Source organism: Muntiacus reevesi, chromosome 10 (assembly GCF_963930625.1).
Source record: "Muntiacus reevesi chromosome 10, mMunRee1.1, whole genome shotgun sequence".
Classification (NCBI taxonomy): domain Eukaryota; kingdom Metazoa; phylum Chordata; class Mammalia; order Artiodactyla; family Cervidae; genus Muntiacus; species Muntiacus reevesi.
In genome coordinates this window covers 65,268,322-65,275,472 of record NC_089258.1, presented here as the reverse complement: position 1 = coordinate 65,275,472, position 7,151 = coordinate 65,268,322, and the positions used below count along the sequence as shown (strand labels likewise).

Below are 7,151 nucleotides of genomic sequence, written 5' to 3'. Positions count from 1 at the left end.
ATGCAAGCTGTTAATTTTTAAATTACCTAAATATTTTAAAAAAACATAGATACTTAATGTGCTAGAGAAGAAAATGTAGGCAAGGTTACCTTCAGCAGGCCAGGTAATGGCATGTCAGGGAACATGGGTCAATTCAGGGAAATTAATAAATGAGAGCATTTCTGTCATTGCAATCCCAGCTGAAACATTTCACAAGCGGCACTTACCCTAGGCACATACATTTCACCCAAGCTTTTAGGAGATGAGGAAGATGTACTCAGTGAGACTTCTGAGCAAACTACTTCTTGCCATCCAGTTGAATATGGGTTAAAGACTAAGACCAGAGCCCAGAGAATCCACTGACAGACAGGCCTGAAACCAGAGAAAAGGTCACTTTTGAAGCTGTTAAGGCCATTCATCATCAAGGCCCTCCAACCTTCTACCATTAATTTTTCCTTCTGCAGACACTGCCTGGATTCTCCAGGCTGGCTTTCCTCTGCAGGAAGCTCTTAAAGGCTTTGCATCTAGTTGGCAGAAATGCAGACCTACCTTTTCTTGTTTCACGAGCCAAGAATGTTATATTTCCCACATGACCATGAAAAATTGGGCCAGACGATCCGCCGTTCCCTTGAAAAAGCTACACAGACACACGTGCAAATCCATATGTATGCAGAAGATGTATAAACCTCCAAGTGGAATGTTCAGCCAGATATTTTTAAAGTCGTTTATGTTAGATAATCTGTCTATTCTACTTGTTAAAATTTAGGCCTTTTGAGATGCAGTGGAAGTATGTGCATATAGGAGGTGTTTATTCTCATTAAGATGATTATATTTTGGATATGTTGATGGTTTTATGTATAACATACCACTTTAGGATGATAGTGAATGTTCAGAAAGCAGAAGTTACTAGGAATCCCACTACAAGTGCTGTTAAAAACAGAAGACTGTATTGTAGGCAAGTTATGCCCTGTGGACTCAACTGTCAAGTTACAAACTTTTAACCACATGGTTTGGTGCTCTGAATGATTCCCAGGATTTTGTGTATTATGATTTGTCCATTAAAAAACAGGAAATTGAAGGATAATGGAATAATTTTTTAAATGAAGGAAAACTATGTATTTTGACACAGAAAATTTTATTACAGGTAACAGTAATCATTAAAGCATTCGTTCAGGTTATTGAATACTTTGTGTACCAATTAATTTAGTTAAAGCTGTGACTACTTTAGTTAGATCTTGGATCTGTTTGTTTAAACTGGACCACAGCGTGGCAGGGTAGACCCCTGTCCTTGCAGAATTAGTACAGGAAGATGTGAGTCATTCAGAAACATAATTATATAGTTTTCTTTTATTTAGGCATTGGCTCTCAAGTATTTATAAATGACACCAATGGCATGCATTCTCACCATGACCCAGAGCTTAAATAAACCTCACTCCACACACAGCTGACATTTTCCTGGCCTGACCATGCCAGCATCACGGTCTTCCCTCGCTGTCCTTACATCCTGCAGCCATTTCCTTTCAAGCCTTCCTTAGCATCCTGAACCCTTCGCCTGAGCGGCTCTGAACTGAGGCTTCGTGCTTGACAGATGACCACTGGCTTCAGAAAGAATATATTCTAGTCCACATACTAACAGTGAGACCCCCAGGTCCCAGCAAAATCCCATCCCATGGCATTCAACCACAGTTTCTCTCCAGGATGGTATTTCTCTGAAACCAAGCGATGGAAACAGGTGGCAGGATGACCCAGAGGCCTTGGTGATGGAGTGTGTTGCCTGGCAGCCAGGCTGCGATGGGTTGAGAGGAGGCTGGAGGACAAGCAGACAGGTGGGACTCAGGACCCCTCTTGCAAAGGAAGGCAGAGATGAGGGTAAAGTGCGAGAGCAGAGGCACTGGCGGGGCTGGCCTTGCATGTGGCTCTGTGTTTCTGTTTAAGCAGAGGGGGCTCCGCGTGTCTGCTGGCCGAGGAGAGGAGACCCCGGGCAAGAGCCAAAGGTGGGGACAGAAAGAGTGATCACTGAGGCTGATGTCCCCGTAAAGATGGGATCCACGGAGGACAGAGGCCAGCCTTGGTGAGGAGCCTGAGGATTCTGAAACGAAAGGGGCACGAGTCTGTGGGGCGCAAAGAGGGAAATGGAGGAGGTTTGCATTTTCTTAGTGAGTCGGAGCAGAGTTAGCCTGAAAAGGCATTGTTTTGTCAATATCCCTGACTGTCCGGGGAAATTAAGATCCTGATGTAGACAATCAAAGTGAAAGCTTTGGTTTCATATCCATTTGCCCCCATTTGACCCTAGTTTTCTCATGCTTGAGCTGTGTGACTTCTCGTTTTCTAACAGTTTAGGAGGCCACCAAAGAAAGATCTGGTGAGCGGAGTACACTATTGGTTGTCCCTTCTAAGGAAACAGCTACTTTTAAAAACTCAAGTCATTCTTGTCCTTTTTGGGTTGTTGTTTAAAAACTACTCATCAAAAACATTGTATTCCATCTTCATTTTTCAATATTTCACATGTGCACGTCATTGGAATTGGGATACATCTTGGGGGGCTTCCCAGGTGGCTCAGTGGTAAAGAATCCGCCTGCAAAGCAGAAGCCACAGGAGACGCGGGTTCAATCCCTGGGCCAGGAAGATGCCCTGGAGGAGGAAATGACCACCCACTCCAGTATTCATGACTGGAGAATCCCATGGGCAGAGGAGCCTGGCGGGCTACAGTCCATGGGGTCGCAAAGAGTCAGACACGACTGAGTACGAGTGAGTGAGTTACAGTTCCTGACACATCATCGCCTTTCTTGGTGAAATAAGTGTGCGTGGCACAAAATAGACAGTGTCTTAGCATGGGCTGGCATGACCAAGTACCACAGACAGGGTGGCTTAAACAATAGAAATACATTTTCTCCTAAGTTCTGGAGGCTAGAAGTTCCCCCACAAGGTTCCAGCTGGTCTGGTGTCTGGTGAGAGCTCCCGTCTTGCTGGCCTGCAGACAGCCACCTTCTCCCTGTGTCATTACATGACCTTCCTTCTGTGTGCACGTGGAGAGAGAGACCTCTCTGGTGTCTCTTACCCTGTCGGATCAGGACCATACTCTTATGATTTAATTTCATCTTAATTACCCCCTGATAGGCCCTCTCCAAATACAGCCACACGGAGAGTCAGAGCTTTAACATGTGAATCCTGCAGGAGACGTGGACATTCAGTCCATGAAGATGGCACCCTGGATCCCATTAAATGCTTATCACCATCACCAAGATAAATTGCCCTCTTGTCATCAGTGCTTTATGTTAACTCTTCTGTCTTCTTTTTAATTCAGAATCAAGTTGTATTTTTTTTAAGTAAATTATGATGAAACTGTGAAGGGTACAAACGGTATTTGTAGTTTTCAATTAGAAATAATAAACAGAGTTTCCTTATAGGCTTTCTCCTGAAGAAACCAACATTGTCATAAAATGGAATATGAAAACTGAAAAAATTAAACTTTCCAAAACAGTCTGGTTTATTCTGGGCACAGACTTAATAACTCTTGCTGCTAGGAGAAGTACAATTTACTGCCATAGAAAAGCTGAAAATGTCAAACATATTGTTATAAAATACAATGCAAGCTGCCTGCAAATTAGACCTCTTTTTTTTTTCAACTGGCATATTTCCTCCTTCTGTGCAGCTTTTATGTCTGTGGCCCTTACTTTGAATTGAATGCCTCAGTGTGTGAGGTAAACATTCAAAGCCCGTCACGCACTGGCTGGTTTTCAGAGGTGAGGGCTGCTGCAAACAGAGGGCATTATGAGGTCTGAGCTATTAAGAAGGAGCTCAGTAGAAATGAGACAGAACCAGCACTGACATGAACACTCAGCCAGGAGCTGAGGTCAGCGAGCTCCAGGTAAAAAAAAACGAAGGCTGACAATCAGAGGACCAGCGCCCAAGGACTGCAGGAGGCCAGCAAGCCCTTCTTAGCCTCCAGATCATAACCCAGAACCAACACAGCACAGATGTCATCAGACTGGTTCATCTAAAACTCACGCCTCTAATGACCCAAATGTTCTTTTCTTCCTATTTTAGGTAGGTTTCCAACAGGTTTAGTTGTTTGGTCTCTCTTAAACTCCAAGCCCATGAAGAGCAGCAAATTAGAAAGGAGAAGAGAGAGAGTGAAGAGTGACTGCCCATAGCAGTGCAGGGCAGAGAAACAGTCAAGATGCCACTCAGGATAAATGCAGACGATCCGTTAGCATCGCTGGATGCTGTTCCATCATGAAAGTGAAAGGGAAAGTCGATCAGTCGTGTCCGACTCTCTGCGACCCCATGGACTGTATAATCCACCATGGAATTCTCCAGGCCAGAATACTGGAGTGGGTAGCCTTTCTCTTCTCCAGGGGAATCTTCCCAACCCAGGGATCGAACTCAGATCTCCCGCATTGCAGGTGGATTCTTTACCAGCTGAGCCACCAGGGAAGCCCAAGAATACTGGGGGGCGGGGGGAGCCTATCCCTTCTCCAGAGGATCTTCCCAACCCAGGAATCAAACCGGGGTCTCCTGCACTGCAGGCGGATTCTTTACAAATGCATTATGCAGGCTCTTTAGAAACATATAAGGGAATTCCCTGGTGGTCCAGTGGTTAGGACGCCACACTTTCACTGCTGAGGGCATGGGTTCAATCCCTGGTCAGGGAACTAAATTGTGGGGAAGCTGTGAGGAATGGCCAAAAAGAAAAAAGACATAACAAGTATGTAGCATATTTGAAATATTTCCCTAGAAGTGATTAAATAAACAATACCTTTGGTAACAAAAAGGGTCAACCTCAGCTACTTCTAATGTTCAACTATGTGACCCAGTTTTTTTTTTCTAATTAAAATTGGTCTAAATTTTGAGTTCAGTTCAGTTCAGTCTCTTAATCGTGTCTGACTCTTTGAGACCTCATGGACTGCAGCACGCCAGGCTTCCCTGTCCATCACCAACTCCCAGGACTTACTCAAACTCATGTCCATCAAGTCGGTGATGCTATCCAACCATCTCATCCTCTGTCATCCCCTTCTCCTCCTGCCTTCAATCTTTCCCAGCATTAGGGTCTTTTCCAATAAGTCAGTTCTTCTCATTAGGTGACCAAAGTATTGGAGTTTCAACTTCAGCATCAGTCCTTCCAATGAATATTCAGGACTGATTTCCTTTAGGATGGACTGATTGGATCTCCTTGCAGTCCAAGGGACTCTCAAGAGTCTTTTCCAACACCACAGTTCAAAAGCATCAGTTCTTCGGTGCTCAGCTTTCTTTATAGTCCATCTCTCATATCCATACGTGACTACTGGAAAAACCACACCTTTGACTAGATGGGCCTTTGTTGGCAAAGTAATGTCTCTGCTTTTTGATATGCTGTCTAGGTTGGTCATAGCTTTTCTTTCAAGGAGCAAGCATCATTTATTTTCATGACTGCAGTCACAATCTGCAGTGATTTTGGAGCCCAAGAAAATAAAGTCTGTCACTGTTTCCACTGTTTTTCCATCTATTTGCCGTGAAGTGATGGGATCAGATACCATGGTCTTAAGTTTTTTGAATGTTGAGTTTTAAGCCAATTTTTTGCACTCTCCTCTTTCACTTTCATCAAGAGACTCTCTAGTTCCTCTTTACTTTTGGCCATAAGGGTAGTGTCATCTGCATATCTGATGTTATTGATATTTCTCCTGGCAATCTTGATTCCAGCTTGTGCTTCATCCAGCCCAGCAGTTTACATGATGTACTCTGCACATAAGTTAAAAAAACAGGGTGACAATATACAGTCTTGACATACACCCTTCCCAATTTGGAACCAGTATGTTGTTCCATGTCCAGTTCTAACTGTTGCTTCTTGACCTGCATATGGATTTCTCAGGAGGCAGGTCAGGTGGTCTGGTATTCTCATGTCTTTGAGAATTTTCCACAGTTTGTTGTGATCCACAGTCAAAGGCTTTGACATAGTCATTAAAGCAGAAGTAGATGTTTTTCTGGAACTCTCTTGCTTTTTCAATGACACTTGGCAATTTGATCTCTGGTTCCTCTGCCTTTCTAAATCTAACTTGAACATCTGGATGTTCTTGGTTCATGTACTGTTGGAGCCTTGCTTAGAGAATTTTGAGCATTACTTTGCTAGCATGTGAAATGAGTACAATTGTGCAGTAGTTTGAACATTCTTTAGCACTGCCTTTCTTTGGGATTGGAATGAAAACTGACCCTTTCCAGTCCTGTGGCCACTGCTGAGTATTCCAAATTTGCTGACATATTGAGTGTAGCACTTTCACAGCATCATCTTTTAGGACTTGAAACAGCTCAGCCGGAATTCCATCACCTCCACTAGCATTGTCCGTAATGATGCTTCCTAAGGCGCACTTCACTGCAGACTCCAGGATGTCTGGCTTTAGGTGAGTGATCACACCATTGTGGTTATCTGGGTCATTAAGATCTTTTTTGTATAGTTCTTCTGTGTATTCTTGCCACCTTTTCTTAATATCTTCTGCTTCTGTTTTGAGTTCAGTACCTGTCTATTTAGCACAGGACTTCGCAGACCAGTATAGGATCTGGCTGGCACATGCTCATACCAACACCCTCCCAGAGGAGGAGCAAGACAGACGCAGGAGATCAGAGACGCTAGGCTTCTAGAAACAGGTCCCCATTGGAGGTGGGCAGAACCTGTGTGCCCTGGAGGTGGCCCAAGGAGAGGTGCATGGCAGGGGAGGGGAAGCTGACCACCTCATTTCCCCAGCTCAGAGGAGCAAAAAAGAGGTTACAATATTACTTGTTCACTTTTTTCAGTGTCCCTTTCAAGTTTTACATTATGAGATTATAATTCAAAGGTATTTGAGGATCAGGTAGCATAACACCACTGGCTAATATTCCTGAGGTATGGGAAGTATAAGTGACAAGATCCTAGGTAGCATGAAAATTAATTTTTTCACAGCACACAGAAGAATTGGGTTGATAAGCAGAAATGTTCTGTGGATTTCACGTGCAAATTCTGCTTAACTCTAGGGCTCAAGGTAAATCACTTCCTATATTTGTTTTCTCTCTGAAATAATCATCTAAAGGTATGCCCAGGACCCCGAAATCTTGTCAGTTAAATTAAATACTAACATGTTAGGTAAAAGCCAACAAGACTTTTGTTGGCAAAAGCCAACAAGGGTGGTGCAAAACGCCATCCAAGACTTTAGGAAAACATGTTC

General features: G+C 43.6%; 1 non-coding gene across 1 annotated transcript; it reads left to right on the top strand.

The window, feature by feature from the left end:
- Positions 1-4,561: 4,561 nt before the first annotated feature.
- On the top strand, positions 4,562-4,634 carry TRNAE-UUC (transfer RNA glutamic acid (anticodon UUC)). Its single transcript has one exon. It is a non-coding gene; the product is annotated as a tRNA-Glu (tRNA).
- Positions 4,635-7,151: the final 2,517 nt, after the last annotated feature.